Consider the following 18,710-nt stretch of genomic DNA (forward strand, 5'->3'; position numbering starts at 1 on the left):
CACACACACATGCTGTCTGCTACGAGCGAGCCGGCGGGGGAGGATTCCTTGGGTTTGAATGTCAAAGAGTCAATGTATACAAACAAGTCGGGCAAACGGGCGGCGCTAGTGTATGCGCAGGGTGGGTAAAGGACATTAATATTCACTCCGCTCGTGTCAGTGTTTTTCGAACGGCAGGCCGCCGGCCCCCCTTTCGGAGAGGAGGGAGTGGAGAGGAGGGAGCGGGGAATAGCCGTCTGTAAACTCTCGCCATAGACGACATTATTAATCTCAATTTACAAAGCCGGTGAATGTGCACTGAGCTGCGACAAGAGATCCGATCCGATGTGGTGGCTGTATTAGGCGCCTGTACCGCAGCCCTCGCTGGCTGTTTTCCCCCCGCGATGCATCAATGTGACAGTAGTCTGTTGACAGTGACCTTTCATGAAGCCCGCCAAAAAAAGTTGAGCTGTCAGGAGGTTACCATTACACCCCGAAAATCATCTCGGGGGAAGAAATTGATTTCGGTTCCGCAGCAGCCAGGTAGTTTATGGAGGGCAATTAGGAGTCGCTTTCTTTCGACCAAAACAGCCGCAAGAAGGACCCGCGGCGGCCGCCGGCATTTCCCGAATCGAAACCGACGGCAATTGAAACCTGCAATTTGTGGATCTTGGAGGATCCGGGAGGTTTTATTTATTTATTTTTATTTTTTTCAGACGGTAGCGAGAGTGCGGTGACAGCTGCCAGAGTTCCACACGTCCAATAGGTGTGCGGTTAGTCTCGGAGGAGAGTAACCCACCATGATGGGAAAGATGTCACCAAGTGAGGAGGACGCAATTAAAGCTCACCTTAGAGAAAAGAAGCGCCGCTATCTCCACGGGCTGTGACAAGGCCTCATTAGCCGTACATCGGAAATGAAAGGTGTTCCTCGACAGCCGTCCAGTGTAGTCTGAGGGAGACGGCGAGGGTTTCCGGTGGGGAGAGAGGCCGCTTGTATTTGCATCGGAGGGGGAATGCATCAGCATGCGAGTAAACTGGCCACGGGGGGGTGGGGGTGGGATGGGATTCCGATTTAGACCCATCTCAAGTTAGGCTATAGCGGTGGCGTGGCTACGAGCAAGGTGGAGGGAGAGAGAGAGGGCGAAAGAGCCGGAGACAGAGGGAGATATGTCTAGCTCCATGTTTCATGTTGATCTGAGGAGATGGCAGCTAACCCCCCCCCCCCCCCCCCACCCCCCTCCGCATCCGTTGCATTATGTTTTCATCCCGAGATCCCATGTTGGGATTATCATCGCTATCTCTCCGACGCAGCGTGTTTCTGTTTACATTGCCATGTGGCGCTTTATGTGCTGTTGCATTGCGCATATTGATATTCCACACCAACACGGCCCTCCGAGTTGTCACAGGTTGCGTAACATTCATTCCGGCTGATGCTCTGCCAATTCCGTCTGGCGAGAGGCCACGCTGCCTGTGGCAAAAATAAGCATCAGAAGCTCGCTGTGCACGCTAAAACCGGAAAGGGATCGCGAGGAGGGGCGAGAGCCACCTCCGCCGCTCCACACGGACAGGGTCGAAGCACAAAATCCTGGTCTTTAGATAGAATCGGACAAAGCTGTGAGGACAGAGGGCCTTCCTTCGGAGGGTTCAGCAGCTGTCCTCTGCCAAGCCACGTTTGGTTTGAAGGACACTACCCTGATATCGGCTCACAGCTAAGAGCGTAGCGGATGTGGACGAGGACCAGGGCAGAAAAACCTCATTCACAGCAAAGCGCTAGGTAATAAAGCAGAGAGCTTCTTTTTTCAGCAGATGGGATGGGGGTCTAGTGGGACTGGAGATGAAAGGCTTCATGGAGGAACGGCTGAGTGCATTAGAGACATTAGGTAACATCCTCCTGATATCGGCCGTGATCCACGGCAGTCAGAAACAGAAAAAAAGTCGACAGATAACACAGGGGGACGCTAACATCTGCTCCCCACAAAATCTCTCGCAGCTACCTGGACTGCAGCAGCTGCTGACGAAGGTCTTGGCCATCGCTGTAACACGGTCACTGCCACGACATTGCCACTGCCAGGACCTCAAGATGTTCCTCACCCTGAGATGTCAGCCATGCCAGAGGAAGGCAACGCAATCAAGGTGCCTCAGAGGCCCGATTTTCTTAATGAATGCGGGGGAAAAAAAACATGCACTGGCTTAAGGAACATCATCTGCATAATACCTCATAATCCTGCCGAGCCAGAGACCGTCAGCCCAACGGCAGCCGGGCCCGAAGCCGCAGGAGAGGTTTAATCAAAGGTCAGGGCGCAGTCTTAACACCATTTACAGCACATGCCCAAATCCTAATTTGGTACGCTGCCAAATCCAAAGGTGGAGGGCAACCTGATTATGAATGCGTCACTGTACCGACGAGCGGACGAGATAATAATCACCTTACTTTTGTGCCTTTAGAGATCAGGAGGGAGACGAATAGGACATAGCCTGTTCAGCCAATAGCAGGACAGGCGTGTTATGTGTAAAGGGGTGAGTTGCAAGTGAAAATTCAATATTATATAGTTTTAATATTAGTCCTGTTCCAGAAATAATATAATATAATGCTATAAATAATTTTTAGATTTTATAAGCCCGGATTGGCAGTTGGCCAAGACTTCCAGCTCAGCTCATGCTTTCCTGATTACGCTGTTTAGCTAGCTAACCTTTTTTGAGAAGTTGATGGTGCTGCTCTGGTGCAACCCTCCTGAAGAGGAGAAACCCAGGTTTGTCTTCATTTTCCGCACTTGGAGACTAAATAAAGCGTGCAACAGTGGCCAAGCACCTTTTTCCCGATGTCTAGCGCCACCTGCCTAGAAAAATACAGAAATGTGAATCTGGATGGGCCTAAAATGATCACATGATCGTTGAGTTCAGTGAAAAACAGCAGGTAATTCAGGCTATTTTACATGGCAATTAAGAGGAATTGCTGAAATCATGGGCAGGTAGAACTAGGGATACACCGATCTGGCTTTTTCAGTTTCGATACCGATATACTTTGCATATCGGTCGATACCCGATACCAGTCTGATACCATTGCTGAATTAATAAACCGTATACTTCACCATGTGGGAAAGACTTAAGGCATCAGGAATGACCTAAACATTACTTTATATAATATAACAAATTAACACAGATATAAATGTACTAAATTGAATTATTTGCACGTTTAGTGCAGTCTCGCACCAACAAACTAAAGTGAAAGGATCAGTTCCATGGATAGGCCTAATTATCCGATACCTGATCCAGCTAATTTTGTTAATATTGGGACCGATACCCGATCCTAATATCGGATCAGTGAATCCCTAGATAGAACTGCTCATATGCAGGCCAGAAAGGCAAAGCAAACCCCCTGCGGGAATATTTAGCTGACGCAGGAGTGGTGGTGCACCGTTTCACTGTGAAACACTGCCTGGATGTCATTCATCCAGGCAACATCTAAACCAGCCTGAGGCATTCTGGAAACAAGTGCTGTGGACTGATAAAGGGAACCACCGGTGTTCCTTGCATTTTCCCCCTCTGTTATGACTTAGGAACAGCTCAGGCAGTTTGCATGGCTTTTCATGTAGTTCCCAATTAGTAATTCGTAATCACGGAGCATAAGGGGTTCAAATGAAACCCTCGGTCCACAATCACCAAATGTTCAGTCCGTTTGGGAGGAAAAAGAAGCAGCATTTCATGAAAAGAACACCTTGCCAACTGTTAAGCACTGGGTGGAGCTAATTATGCTGTAGGGGTGTGTGACAGCCAGTGGCACAAGGAACACTGCATTAGGTGCTAAAACACACACCAGTCAGACGTATTTTTGGATGCCGTTTAAAATCCATCCTACCGTCCAACAACTCAAACTCTTAGCTTTGTGTTGCTAGCGACAGTGGGCTAGTACACGAACATTCCTGAAGGATCCCGAGCTGTTTTTATGCCCGCCTGGTTTAAAGTAAACGGAGATTAATGGAGGAGAGGCGGAGACGTCAGAAGTTCTATAAGATCTTTTGGAGAGGTCGTCAACCAGCGGAGTGTGTGAGACACCTCAGCTAGAATCCTGCAGTAAATTACATAAACTGAGCCTTAAAGCACTCTGCTTAACGTCTCACTGTCCACACACACACACACACACACACATTTACTTACTTAGCTACTTACCTGCAGGGTGCCAAGCACTTTCTGAATACGCTACAATAATACTGCGTAGGGCCCGCCGACGTGCCGACAGTGTTAACCACGCTGTTTTCTTTCTAAAGTTCACTTCATAAACCTTCAATATATATGTTTATCTATCTCTAAAAAATATATGAATCTAAGTCAAATCAATTGTCACGGTGCATTACACAGGTGTAAAAGTAAGTGAAAAAAAGAACACATATTTACACAATAGAAATACCGAATATTTACACATTATACTATACATATTATATTATACTATACATACATACACACGTTACACACTCTATACACACACTATACACACTCTCTATTCACAGTATCGCACAGCTTAAAGCAGTTCAATGTACAGGCTTGATCCAATCTGAATGTTTACATTATTTCCTAAAGGCACTGGATGGGTGTGAGTTCAGGTGTAGTGTGGGCGGGGAGAAGTCTTTGGGGGTGCAGTGTGACTGAGTATAGGGGTTCCAGTGGTAAGTGCAGGGTGTGTTTCCATAGTCCACAAGCTATTGTTTTACTTCTGTTGTAAAATATAATAAGGCGTAATACTAAGGGGTTAACCTGTAAAGTCAGGTCTACTAGGTCTAACAGGACTTTGGATATTTTTATTTTTAAAAAAGCTACCGTGTTTGGTTCAGTGTATCGATGCACGTTCTTTTGGTTCATGTGTTACACCTGGGACTGGGGTGTACTTAAGGAGCCTCGACACCGCCATTCGGTGCAGAGAATTGAACCTATTGGAGCCTTCAGGATGCCCTGCAGTTCCTCTTTGGTCTCAGGTGTGTTTAGGTCAGCTCAAGCGATTCACCCTCGTTCAGGAGGAGGTTTTCCTGGTTACTCACGCGTCAAGCGAGGCTAGCTCGCTCCAGGTCTGGATACTCATGTCACCCACGCCCCAGCAAGGCGACCCACGCTCGGAGCAGCGCGCTGCCGTTTCAGGTTAGGCCGGCCTTGCCGTTTGGTCTGGCTGGCTATATATATATATATACACACACACACACACACACATATATTTTGGCTATTTTCTCCCCAATTTGGGCCGCCAATTACCCAACCCATACATACTCTCCCCCCATTGAATGTGAAGCCTCCGCCACACGTTAGGGTGGACCAACACATGCCCCCTCTGCCCCCTGTGCAGTCAAGGCTCTCATCTTTCGAACTGTCGCCAATGCAGCATCACCGGGCAACCAGCGCATTGCATACCTGGCCTGCAGACGCCAGTGACGGCCGGCCACCGATGTTGCCAGAGAACGCCATCTACCCACCCTGGAGAGAGCAAGGTTAATTGTGCTCTCCCTGGGCCTCGGCTGCCGATGGCTAGCAGCATGACCGGGATCCGGACCAGCAATCCTCTATTTATAATAACAGTGCCTTACCCGCTGGACCACTCAAAACCCCATACTTTCTTTTATTTATGCAGAAAAGCTTTTACAATTCGGACAAAAACTACGTACAGCACCTTTTCTTATGTTCCAAATGCTGCCCCTTGTGCTGCCGGAGAAGCAGGCAGCGAAAGCCAGTGAAAGAAGCCGACCTACGTTTGCCTCTTCGAGCTGCACAAAGCTCCCTTTTTTGTTTTATGGCTCTCAGTGAAAATAATTGAGGACAACACACAATTTCCATTCTGGGAGACTCACCTCCTGCCACCATCTCTGCATGGGAATGAAGACGGCACGGGCTGAGCGCAAACATCTGGCAATCCTGAAGAGATAGTAGCACTTTTTTTTTACAAGATTAAATAGACCACATTTAATAACATTTTACTGGGGAAGACTAATGTTTCCTTTCAAGCACATTAGCATTTTGATAACCGGCTGAAGACTTTTCTTCCATTTGCGATAAGCAGGGAAGGCGCGGCGGAGGAGACAGCATGAAATAATTGGCACGCAGCGTGTGAAAAGTCAGCATTTCAAAAAAATAAAAAAGCAGGGGAAAGGAGAAGGAGGGGTAGGGTGGAGGATGGGGGGGTTAAAGCGGTTTCAGGTGGGTGAAAATCCGAAGAGTGCTGATTCTGGAGTTCAGAGGCAGCCCACGAAAGTGGTGGGTGATTCCAGCCCGTAAAGCCAATTCTCTCTGTTGAATAGGTAGAGTCTGCGCTAATTATACGGGGGGGAAAACTGCAAAAGCTACGCATCAGCACTACTGCAGGCTTCCATGGAGCAGAAGGATGACTCTGGGAACCTGAAGAGGAGGACCATGATGAGATTTTTTTGGTGCCGTGAACCGTTCGCCCTGCCGGGATTTCAAATCTTAGGTCTACAGGGGTGCTGCCATATGTGATCTACATGATTGAGCAGCTGTAGAAAGCAGAAATGACAGCCGAGTAGCCGTCAAAAAGGGGACTTGCGTCCTTTTACCGCTGTTATACTGCTAGAGCGGAGGGGGGAAAGGTAAGGCAGTGGGTGAGTCATCTGACCTATGAGTAAGGCCTCCTATAGTACACCATGCTAAAGCCTGTGGTGATTTCCAGACACGCGAGGGTAAAGCTGAAGCCATGGGGCGTGGGTGACTGGTCTGACAAAGCCATGCTGGGAGAGATCACTTTGAATTATCACTGTACTGATCACCGGCAGTCTCCCACCACAGAGCAGCTAGGGACAAACACCTCGTCCGCCACTGCCAGCGCTTGACGTCTATGAAGAGTGACGTGACCACCGCTCCTCCGTTACACCCATAAGCCTTGACGGACACAAACGGCTAATGAATTTATATGTAATCAGGCCACTAATTGACACCGATATTAATGGCGCCACCGATGCTCCTGGGTCGCTTATGGGGAACTAATGGTAGGTGCAGGGGCTCTCTATGCTGATATTGACTAGCCAACCTTTTAATAATGTCCATTTACTAACGGCTAATTTAGACTTCTTGAGGAATTCCCAAATTCCCAAACTCCCAACTGCCCAGTTGACTCCAGCATAGGAAGCAGGCATCCTGAACTTCTGTACCATTCCGGGTACAGGCCAGAACTTACTTACCAGCTGGTTTAGCTGCTTGACTAGTATAGGGTTTTTGTTTGAGCTTGACCAAGCAAGACCACCACTATGGCCAAGCTCGACCATGCTAATCGAGCAGCATGACCAGCATCGCTAAGATGGATGACCAGCATGATCAAGCATGACCCAAAACCAATGCAACATACACTATGCTGGTCAAGACCAGCACAGGGTATGTTTTTGTGTGGATGAGCAGCTTTTCAACCACCTTGACCATCAGGGTCACCAGCTTAGACCATCCGAAACCAGCTACCAGCAAAATCTGGGCCATCTACTGAAGGACCGCACATTTCCAAACCAAGTAGGGTTTCTCTATTGGAATAAGAGAGACAATTTCCATCAACTGGGGGAATTCTTATTTAGGTAAAACTACCCTCTTCGAAATGTACCAGCAGGACCAGTCACATGACACAAATGGCTAATGAATGAATAAATCAAGCCACTAATTAACACTGATTATATTTAAAAAGCTACTAATTCTCTTCTCTCCACTGATAATGGGAAACGAATGGTCAGCTGCAATGGCTAAATGACCAAAATCCATCTACAAGACATAGGGCTCAAACCAAGTACATTCAGTCTGTTGGAATGTGTTGAGATGTTGATCAACTCGTGTTGGAAAGACTACAGGAAAGACTACAGTACAGCTACAATTCGGCCTAACTGCTACACTACTGACACTACTGAAGTGTTGACGTTAAGAAATCGTGTCTGAGAGAGCAAAGCCGAGTGTTATGTCATGTTTGGACCAGCTAGCTAGGCTTAGATGAGCTCGCTAGAAGGCCAAACACTGCAGTACAGACCACGTTCTAGATAACTGAGGCTCAAATTACACAGGTCTAGAGGACAAGGTCTCAGAGAGCACAATTTAGGAGACACTAATTCTATGAAAAGCTAATGGTCCCATTAAACCACCATAAAATAGCAGATATATAACAAATAACAAAATAACAGGGTGGTAAATACGCTTGCGTAACTTTATGGCACATTTAAATATATACTACTATGTTTGTAGACACCCCTTCTAACATATACATCCAGCCACTTTAGTTTGCACCCATTATAGACATAGATGTGCAAATGCAAGCTTGTCCTTAGTCCCTGTAAAGAAGTACTGCCAATAGAATAGGACCATCTGGAGCAGATAATCGTAAAACATGATTGCCAGGTATGGCCTAGAAGGTTATAAAGCCCCCCATCATTGAGCTGTGAAGCAATGAAACTGTGTTCTCTGGAATGATGGGTGGTGCTCCAGTCAAAGCTTTTGGGATGAGCTGCAGAGTTGGGGATGAAGCGGGGTGGTGATCATCCAACATCCTGACCTCACTAAAGCTCTTGTCGCTGAATGCAATCAAATCACCACAGCAATACTCCCTTCAAAATCTAGTCCCTGGACAGTGGAGACAGTTTCTTCAACAAAAGCAGGATAAACTTGTAACAATGAATAAGCAGCTGTCCCAATACTTTTGTCCACTACGGCTAGTATTTTTGAGGTGGTGGTGCTGTGCTAAAAATCCCACTAACGCAAACAGCAGGTTTGACTAAGGAAAAAAACATGAGCATGTCGAACCCCCCTCAAAAATACCAGCCCATGGTACACCGCATGGACAAAAGTATTGGGACACTTGCTCATTCAGAGTAGGTCCACCTAATCATGTGGGATAAGGATATGTGTTATTGTACAGTTATTTGTTAATAATGCCACAGCAAACCTTGCAATAGGTTTTATGAACATTAAGTTATGACAATTTTAAATATGATATCCTCTTTATTTCTCTGTTATTGATATCACTTGCCAATTATAGGTTAAATAAGCTACCGTTTTCCCTTAGAACTGCCCAACTGTACTCAGGTTCCCCATTGCTTCTCAATCGGGCTGCTTGGTGGGTGTGCCAGACATGCATCAATGTGACTGTGTGGACACAAATAGCTCTTCTCATCCCATGCTAGAAGCACTTCTCCTGGCCAAGTCCACAGGTATAGCATTGCTATATTTACATACTGGAGAAATCAGCGGAGCTCTTCTTTCATGTGTGTCTGTAAACAGGATTGCTGGTTTCTTCATGTTCTTGCAATTTTAATGGCATTAAAAATGTCATTGAGACGGCAGTTATGAAGGTTATGAGGAGAGGGTGTTGTGGTGCGCCCGATGCGGGCCTTGTCCAATGAAGGTTGGTTAAACTGGTGGTTATTAGTGTAAACAGCCCCAGAATTAATATCAAACATCGATCAAAGGTCACCAGCTAAGTGAACAGCGTACACAAGTTTAACCCAATCGCTCAATAAAAGTTAACCGTCAGTCTGATCACAACTGCGAATGTGAAACTGCTCTCAATCACGAGAGAGAAGCTGGTTAGCATTAGCTTAGCTAGCATAAAAACATTCTGCTAAACATGTTCAATGTTAGCCGAAACCCCACTTACGAGAGGATGAAGTTGACCAACTGGTGCTGCAAGGACAGAAATCAGTTGAGATCAGACTCGCTAAGCTCACCTCTCGCTAAGCTAGCCCGGCTGCAGATGCGAGGAGTACCACACAGCGTAGCACATAGCTGCTATTCTGACTAACTGCTGCTCCACGGACACAAGAGTTGACGTTAAAAACTTTAACTGAGGGGCCGAAGTCGACTGACCGGTGCTAGAGTGACAGAACGTCGGATCCGTTGGATAACTTAGCTAGCAGGTTGAACACCACAGCACAGGCCATGTTCCAGCTAACTGAGGCTCAAGTTACCTGCGAACGGTCAAGCGAACGGTCTTAGGTACTAGATATTGAGCTTGTCTTGGGTATTGCTGGAGTATAGAAGGACTTATCGGACATCTCCAGCTAATCTCTCGCAGACTGGATCAGCTAGGTTTGCTTCCTCTCTCTCTTTTAAGACTGGTATCAGTCAGTGAGCTCCCGCTATACCACCACCCTGTAGCCCTCCCAAACGTACATGGGGAAATTCGCTTATTTGGCCGTGTACTAGATAGATGAAACATGAATGCCAGGTATGGCCTAGAAGGTTATAAAGCCCCCCATCATTGAGCTGTGAAGCAGTGGAACTGTGTTCTCTGGAATGATGGGTGGTGCTCCAGTCAAAGCTTTTGGGATGAGCTGCAGAGTTGGGGATGAAGCGGGGTGGTGATCATCCAACATCCTGACCTCACTAAAGCTCTTGTCGCTGAATGCAATCAAATCACCACAGCAATACTTCCTTCAAAATCTAGTCCCTGGACAGTGGAGACAGTTTCTCCAACAAAAGGAGGATAAACTTGTAACAATGAATGAGCAGCTGTCCCAATACTTTTGTCCATACGGTGTGCCATGGGCTAGTATTTTTGAGGTGGTGGTGCTGTTTTGGAAATCACACTAACGCTAACAGCAGGTTCGACTGAGGGAACCCCCCCCAAAAAATAACAGCCCATGGTACTCATGGACAAAAGTATTGGGACACTTGCTTATTCAGATATGTGTTACTGTACAGTTATTTGTTATTAATGCCACAGCAAACCTGGCAATATGTTTTATGAACTATGCTATGATATCCTCTTTATTTCTGTTATCGATATCACTTGCCAATTATAGGTTAAATAAGCTACCGTTTTCCCTTAGAGTGTACTCTGGTATCAGTCAGTGAGCTCCCGCAGTACCACCACCCTGTAGCCCACCTAAACTTACATGGGGAAATTCGCTTATTTGGCCGTGTACTAGATTGACGCCAAACAGAAATGTGACAGGTCATAATTTTAAAATCCTGCCCTTATTTTAAGATATCGTCATAATTTTAAAATACCAGACTCAACCGTATTACTGGTTACTAATACCAGACTATACCGTATTACTGGTATTACTGGTACCAGCAATTTGTTTGCCATAATGCAATCCTTTGGCGTTCATATTTTCGGCAAGAAGTAGAAGCACTATTGATCAGATTGGAGGACTTCAGTAAGCCCGGGCATGAAACGGCCCCGTATAGACGCCCGGTTTCCTTCGTGAAACTGAAGTTATAGTTTGTCCTTCGGGATTCCACTATAAATCAAGAGCTTATCAGCCAGCTCACAGCTTCTAGGCTCCTACGTTACAATAATGAGATCCATCACGTCTCTGCGCTCTCAAACCTAGAACCAGAAATCACCCGAAGTTTGCAGACAAATTGCAGACTGCGTTCGCCGTGACCCTTCCTGTTCCAGCCTTGAAACAAACGCAAAGCCTAGACGATTCCTTCCCACGGCAGCGCCTGAAGCAGATTCCACGCCTGCTTCCAAAATCGACCTTCGGCGTCCGGTGACAAAATAAGCAAGCAATTAGCGGGCGAACACTCCTCCGAGCTCATGTTATTAAAACTAAACTTATTAGGCAGCCTCTTATTGTGGAAGGCCTGAAAAACGTGACAAAAGCCCCTAAAAAATGAAAAAGCCAATTACTCAATTCTCTTGTACGAGTATAACTCTGCACAATTAATCCCCATCAAGAGTCTGAAAATCTGCCCTTTTCTCCTCGTGACATGTTGCAGGCTGGTTCTCTCGTTCCGATCCCTCCCCGGCACACGTAATCCTGGCGCAGTGAAATAACCTACAATTTCAAGTAATTGCTGCCCTAAATATTGAGTCAATGAGTAAAATGGGTGCCATTACTCTGTTCTCTGCAGAATTCCAGACAGCAGACTGCCACAGTATGTTCTTTATTGGGGAGGGGTTTTACAAGAATCCGTCTGGATAGGCCCCAAAGCACTATTATAATATTCAGCAGATTTTTTTTTTTATTGATATTAAAATGAGACGGGTACGGCTGAAAGGCCTTCAGTCTCATAGCGCTGAAGAGATCTGACACGTTATCGTTATCGATTTCCGACACTGGTTAAGCAAGGATTAGCCTAGCCTAAGTGTCCATGCAGTATGGATGCAAGCACCATAGTCGATTTCTGTAAAAACGCTGCAGAAAGATCCTGAATCCCGAATCAGACCAAAGGATGAGCTCATGTCACCTCCCACAGCAACACTCCTTAAGAAGGTAATCTCTCCTGTTTCACACAAACCGATTAGGAATTTTGCCATGGTTGGCACTTAGACTACCCACCCAGTGGTCTAACTGAGATCTTACGCCCTCTGTCCGCATATTTAATAGAAATATAGCAACGGTAATTTGCTTGTTAAGGTGTTGTAGTTACATCTCAAGCACGCTGATGCTCTACAGGCATGCCACTCCATCTCCTAGCTAACCTTTGGAACATTGGACCAGCTACCCTAATCTCAACCACTGTACTATATAATTAGCTGTCTGACAAGCCAGTGGTTACATAAGAAGGATGCATACATGGATTAGTAACTGTTGAGCCATACAGGTCAGTGTTTCCGTTACATCTTAGACATGAGACATACAATTATTCCTCTACATATAATCAGAATTTTAGAAAATGTTATGAAATCGCAATTGCAAAACTCTGCAGATCACGTTCAATGTGAAATATGACATTAACAGAAGGCGGAGACATATGATGACACCCAACCCAGTCGTCCGATCTAGCGTTACATTCGAGAGGTTTTACAGTTGAAAAGATCATTCATTACCAATGTAACATAAATCTTAACATACAAATTCATTGTTCGTAAAGGAAGCATGCACACATAAACACAGCACACAGCATTTTGTTAGTAGTACATTAAATTAAAGCCATATGGAGAGCACAGAAAACCACAGCAGATGCCACAACATGTGGAATGCCAAGGTCAGGTTACCTCAGCTAGCGTTACTATCCTAGCCCTGTACAGCCTGTGTCCGTCAGCTAGAAAACAGTCACCACCAAGATAAGCATCATTAGACCTTTCGGGTGTCCTCACCAAAATTCAGCCTCAGACGTTTTCACAGGAGCATCTAAACAGGCCTGATGCATCCATGAGGTCAGGTATGTTTGGAGAAGAAAGGCTGCAGAATTTCATGAGAAGAACACCTCGCCAACTGTTAAGCATAGATGGATTGAGCATTGTGCTACAGCCAGTGGCAGGGGGACCTTTTGACTGGTAGAGGGAAGAATGGATTCCATTAAATACCAGCAAACTCTGGAAGTAAACATCACAGTTGTGTTAAAAAGCTGAGTATGAAGTTGGCTTCTATTACGGGGAAACTACACACCTCAAAATCCACAAGCGACGACAGTTCCTAAACCTAAACATCAGAAAGATTAGGTGTAAATCCCTCAGGCGAGAACTGAAAGACTCGGACCCTGTTTACACTTGGTCACTTTGTGAGTCCAGACCAAGAGAAACGAACCAAGGACTAAGGAAACTACAAATGTAAACACCACTATGACAAACCAGAGCTCACAAATCTGTTAAATATAAATAAGAAAATAATTGTTTTTGTGCAGGAGTTGATTTTCGTACCGCTGCCACGTGTTGTATTCATATGTATTAACTGAGTACAGTAACTGGTCACTCTGCGGAGTAATTTAGCTCAAGAAAAAAAATAGATCCTGATTAAACATTGAACACCATCTGGCCTGTTTCTACAAAGCTTTATTCTTTTTTGTGGGCCAGCCTCCAAATTCTGCGCTGAAAACACTGCACAAGTTTGAATGTCTCGCAGTGCTGTACTAATTCAGGGTGGAAAAATACCCTCATAAATCATTTGGGGAACGGAAGAAAAAAAAATGGAGTCAGGCTTTCGGACATATTGCTGTGCCATGAATCTTGGCATATTTTCTGCCATTGGTTGGCACTGTGTCATAGCCATGGTGATTCAGGCTCGGTTTGTTGTAAAGCCTCCAATGGCATTTCTTGAAGGAGCATCTTTTGGGCTCAGCTGTTATTTTATTTTTTTCCCTCTGTGGAAAACCTACGAGAAACATGTTTGACCATCATCTTCTGCGTGGACGTAAGGAGTCAGATAAAGCTCTGCTTAGCAGTGCAGAAGCTAACCCTGACACTTGAACCCTGGCTGAAATCTCGGCTGTGATCCGGCCTTATCTGGCGGTCCTTGAGAACACAACTGCATTCACTTGGAAGAAAAGAACTAGATGGTTCCTGTATCGCCCACTGCTCATAAACACACTCGAGGTGTTCTACAAAGCGTAGGCAGTGGCTTGAATGGATGTGGCAGCAGGATTAATGTGAAGCCCTCACCTTTCTACTGGCATGTTTTGGAGGAACCACTACTGAAGGAATTAGCAGAAACAAGGCGGAAATGCATGGATGCAACAACAGGCCATCACAATTCAGGGCATTAGTGACCAAAGCATTCTTCTATGGCATTATTAGTCTAATACAAGGGTCTAAGCAATATCTCGCTTCTGTGCACCAGAAAGGAAGCTGCTGGCATAACCAGTATCGCATATTACAGCCCACAACAAGCTAAGCTCACTGCACTCTGGGGCTTTATGGTGGCAACTGACTGACTCGGGCCTAGTCATGGGTAAAAGCATGTGTGAGCTACAACATCATTAGCAGATCTGCATTGGATTTGGGAGGGATCTGGAGCTAACATGAGGTATCTGGCAATGCTCTAGAAGAATCTGCTGTAATTTTTCAGGACAATCACAATCACAATGGCAATTCGGTTGTCAAAGGGTATGGTATTGAGCTAATGTCAGCAGAAAGTGATGGATCAGATATAGAAGTGGAAAGTGACGAATCCAATCCAATCCTGAAGCAAGTCTAGCCCTGAAATAGCTCACACTCACACTGTGATGGCATTTTGTTAGCTGTGTATTTCTTGCTGTGGTGTAGTAGAGTGTCATCATATTCATATTTTTGTGTTTTTAAGGTTTGTGGTATGCAAATTAGCCTGCCTGCTAACTGCTAAGTTAGCTAGCTACATTTTCTGAGCGTAGCTGAACAAAGTCGCCTCATTGCCGCCACCAACAACAGCGAAACCTTCACTTTTACGCTAAAACCGATTGTGTTTCTGAACTGTGGTGAGTATTTAATTATCTGGCATAAATATGTTAAAGTTTTTAAGGTTTGTGGTATGCAAATTAGCCTGCCTGCTAACTGCTAAGTTAGCTTCTCTGAGCGTAGCTGAACACAGTCGCCTCATTGCCACCAACAACAACAGCGATACCTACACTTTTATATTAGCTACAATTTTGCACTAAAATGCTCTGTACTGTGGTGAATATATGATTATCTGACATAGATATGTTCATTTTGATGTTTTTAAGATCCATAGTAGGTGAATTAGCCAGTCTGCTAACTGCTAAGTTAGCTAGCTACATTTTCTCAGCGTAGCTGAACCCATTCGCTTCATTGCCGCCAACAACAACAGCTAAACCTTCACTTTTATGCTATAACTTGCACTAAACTGCTCTGTACTGTGGTGAGTATTTAATTATACAGCATAAATATGTTCATTTTTGTGTTTTTAAGGTTTGTGGTACGCAAATTAGCCTGCCTGCTAACTGCTAAGTTAGCTTTTCTGAGCGTAGCTGAACACAGTCGCCTCATTGCCACCAACAACAACAGCGATATATATATATATTAGCTACAATTTTGCACTAAAATGCTCTGTACTGTGGTGAATATATGATTATCTGACATAGATATGTTCATTTTGATGTTTTTAAGATCCACAGTAGGTGAATTAGCCAGCCTGCTAACTGCTAAGATAGCTAGCTAGCATTTCTGAGCGTAGCTGAACCCAGTCGCTTCATTGCCACCAACAACAACAGCTAAACCTTAATTTTTATACAAAAACAGATTGTGTGGCCCTGTACAGTGGTAAGTATATAATTATCTGGCATTATTATGTTCATTTATGTGTTTTTATAAGATCCATGGTACGCAAATTAGCCTGCCTGCTAACTGCTAAGGTAGTTTCTCTGAGCGTAGCTGAACAAGGTTGCTTCATTGCCACCAACAACAACAGCTAAACCTTCACTTTTATGCTACAACTTGCACTAAACTGCTCTGTACTGTGGTGAGTATTTAATTATCTGGCATAATTATGTTAATTTTTGTGTTTTTAAGGTTTATGGTACGCAAATTAGCCTGCCTGCTAACTGCTAAGTTAGCTTCTCTGAGCGTAGCTGAACACAGTCGCCTCATTGCCACCAACAACAACAGCGAAACCTACACTTTAATACTAGCTACAATTTTGCACTAAAATGCTCTGTACTGTGGTGAATATATGATTATCTGACATAGATATGTTCATTTTGATGTTTTTAAGATCCATAGTAGGTGAATTAGCCAGCCTGCTAACTGCTAAGATAGCTAGCTAGCATTTCTGAGCGTAGCTGAACCCAGTCGCTTCATTGCCACCAACAACAACAACAGCTAAACCTTAATTTTTATACAAAAACAGATTGTGTGGCCCTGTACTGTGGTAAGTATATAATTATCTGGCATTATTATGTTCATTTATGTGTTTTTATAAGATCCATGGTACGCAAATTAGCCTGCCTGCTAACTGCTAAGGTAGTTTCTCTGAGCGTAGCTGAACAAGGTTGCTTCATTGCCACCAACAACAACAGCTAAACCTTCACTTTTATGCTACAACTTGCACTAAACTGCTCTGTACTGTGGTGAGTATTTAATTATCTGGCATAAATATGTTCATTTTTGTTTTTTTAAGGTTTGTGGTATGCGAATTAGCCTGCCTGCTAACTGCTAAGTTAGCTTTTCTGAGCGTAGCTGAACACAGTCGCCTCATTGCCACCAACAACAACAGCGAAACCTACACTTTAATACTAGCTACAATTTTGCACTAAAATGCTCTGTACTGTGGTGAATATATGATTATCTGACATAGATATGTTCATTTTGATGTTTTTAAGATCCACAGTAGGTAAATTAGCCAGTCTGCTAACTGCTAAGATAGCTAGCTAGCATTTCTGAGCGTAGCTGAACCCAGTCGCTTCATTGCCACCAACAACAACAACAGCTAAACCTTAATTTTTATACAAAAACAGATTGTGTGGCCCTGTACTGTGGTAAGTATATAATTATCTGGCATTATTATGTTCATTTATGTGTTTTTATAAGATCCATGGTACGCAAATTAGCCTGCCTGCTAACTGCTAAGGTAGTTTCTCTGAGCGTAGCTGAACAAGGTTGCTTCATTGCCACCAACAACAACAGCTAAACCTTCACTTTTATGCTACAACTTGCACTAAACTGCTCTGTACTGTGGTGAGTATTTAATTATCTGGCATAATTATGTTAATTTTTGTGTTTTTAAGGTTTATGGTACGCAAATTAGCCTGCCTGCTAACTGCTAAGGTAGTTTCTCTGAGCGTAGCTGAACACAGTCGCCTCATTGCCACCAACAACAACAGCGATACCTACACTTTTATATTAAAGATTGTGTGTATCTGTACTATAGTGAGATTATCTGGCATAATTAGCTTCTTTGTCAGTGAGTTAGCGAATGCTTGCTAACAGCACTCTGTGGCCAGGATTCCCGTCCTCACATGCATTTTGCTAGGCTTTGCAAACTGCAGACTGTTTAACTCTTTCCAGGCAGATTGGTATGTTGCTCTGAATCTCCATGAGTATGAATTATAGCACCTGAGATCAAAATCTAGGCAGGTTATGGACAGTAGCGGAAAGTTACAGTTTTTGCTGCCTCAGTTGTCCGCCTCAGTTTAGCTCCAACCCTATCCCGACACTTCAGATCCAGCTAATCAATACACTCAGCAGACCGTAGCTGGAAGGATCAGGTGTAAAAGATTTGGGTTGGAAATAAACTCTGCAGGAGAAGTGCTAGCCAGTGCCCTGCAGGGACCAGCTAGAAAACTCAGAAGAGTTCAGACCAAAGTCGTTCACCCAGCCTGACATCTGTCCATGTTTCCCAGCTCCAAGTAAAATAGGAAGCATTATTTAGTGACTATGAAAAGCAGGCGCTTTTAATTTCCTTATGAAGTAAGAAACATGCTTCCAAATGCTGCGTGTGAAGCACTGCCAATATTTGCTGTGTACTCTTCAGCAAGGTAGAGACTCCTCTCTGGAAATTGCTTCAAATAAACCCAGCCTCGTAAAAACGGGAAGCTGCATTCCTTCTCGTAAAAGGAAAACTCGAGGTCTGTGTATCTACAGATGTTTGTCAAATACATGCTCCACCACACTTTAAGGAGACGTCACGTTGGAAAGGACACCAATAGAGATGATGCAAGGTATTTCTTTTCCAAAATGTTGTCTTGTCCAGTTCCCAACCACTAGTTAGATTCCCCCCTAATTCCCCTAAGTGCCACAACCACTTTTCCAACTGCCGCTAATGCAGCTTCGTTGGACGGTCCAAAGTACTTGGATTAGCATTCTCCTCCAAGTGTGTTGAGCTGCCCAATGATGTTGTGTTAGTATTAAGTAGTATGTAAATGGATTAGATCAGTTATTTCCAAAAATGTGGTCTTGTCCAATTGCTAACCACTAATCTGAAGGCTAGAATATGTGTCCTATGAGCCACTAGACTTTTTTCCATCAACTGCCGCTAATGCAACGTCATTGGACAGTCCAAAGTACTTGGATTAGCATTCTCCATCCAAGCGTGTTGAGCTGCCCAATGATGTTGCTTTAGTATTAAATGGTATATAAAAGGATTAGATTAGTTTCTATCCCAAAATTTGGT

General features: G+C 44.5%; 1 protein-coding gene across 5 annotated transcripts in view; it reads right to left on the reverse strand.

Annotated features, from left to right (window-relative positions):
• Positions 1-18,710, reverse strand: part of rbfox1 (RNA binding fox-1 homolog 1) — a 401,841-nt gene that overhangs the window by 356,721 nt on the left and 26,410 nt on the right. The window lies entirely within an intron of this gene.

The sequence above is a fragment of the Salminus brasiliensis genome, chromosome 12, assembly GCF_030463535.1.
Source record: "Salminus brasiliensis chromosome 12, fSalBra1.hap2, whole genome shotgun sequence".
NCBI classification, from domain to species: Eukaryota; Metazoa; Chordata; class Actinopteri; order Characiformes; family Bryconidae; genus Salminus; species Salminus brasiliensis.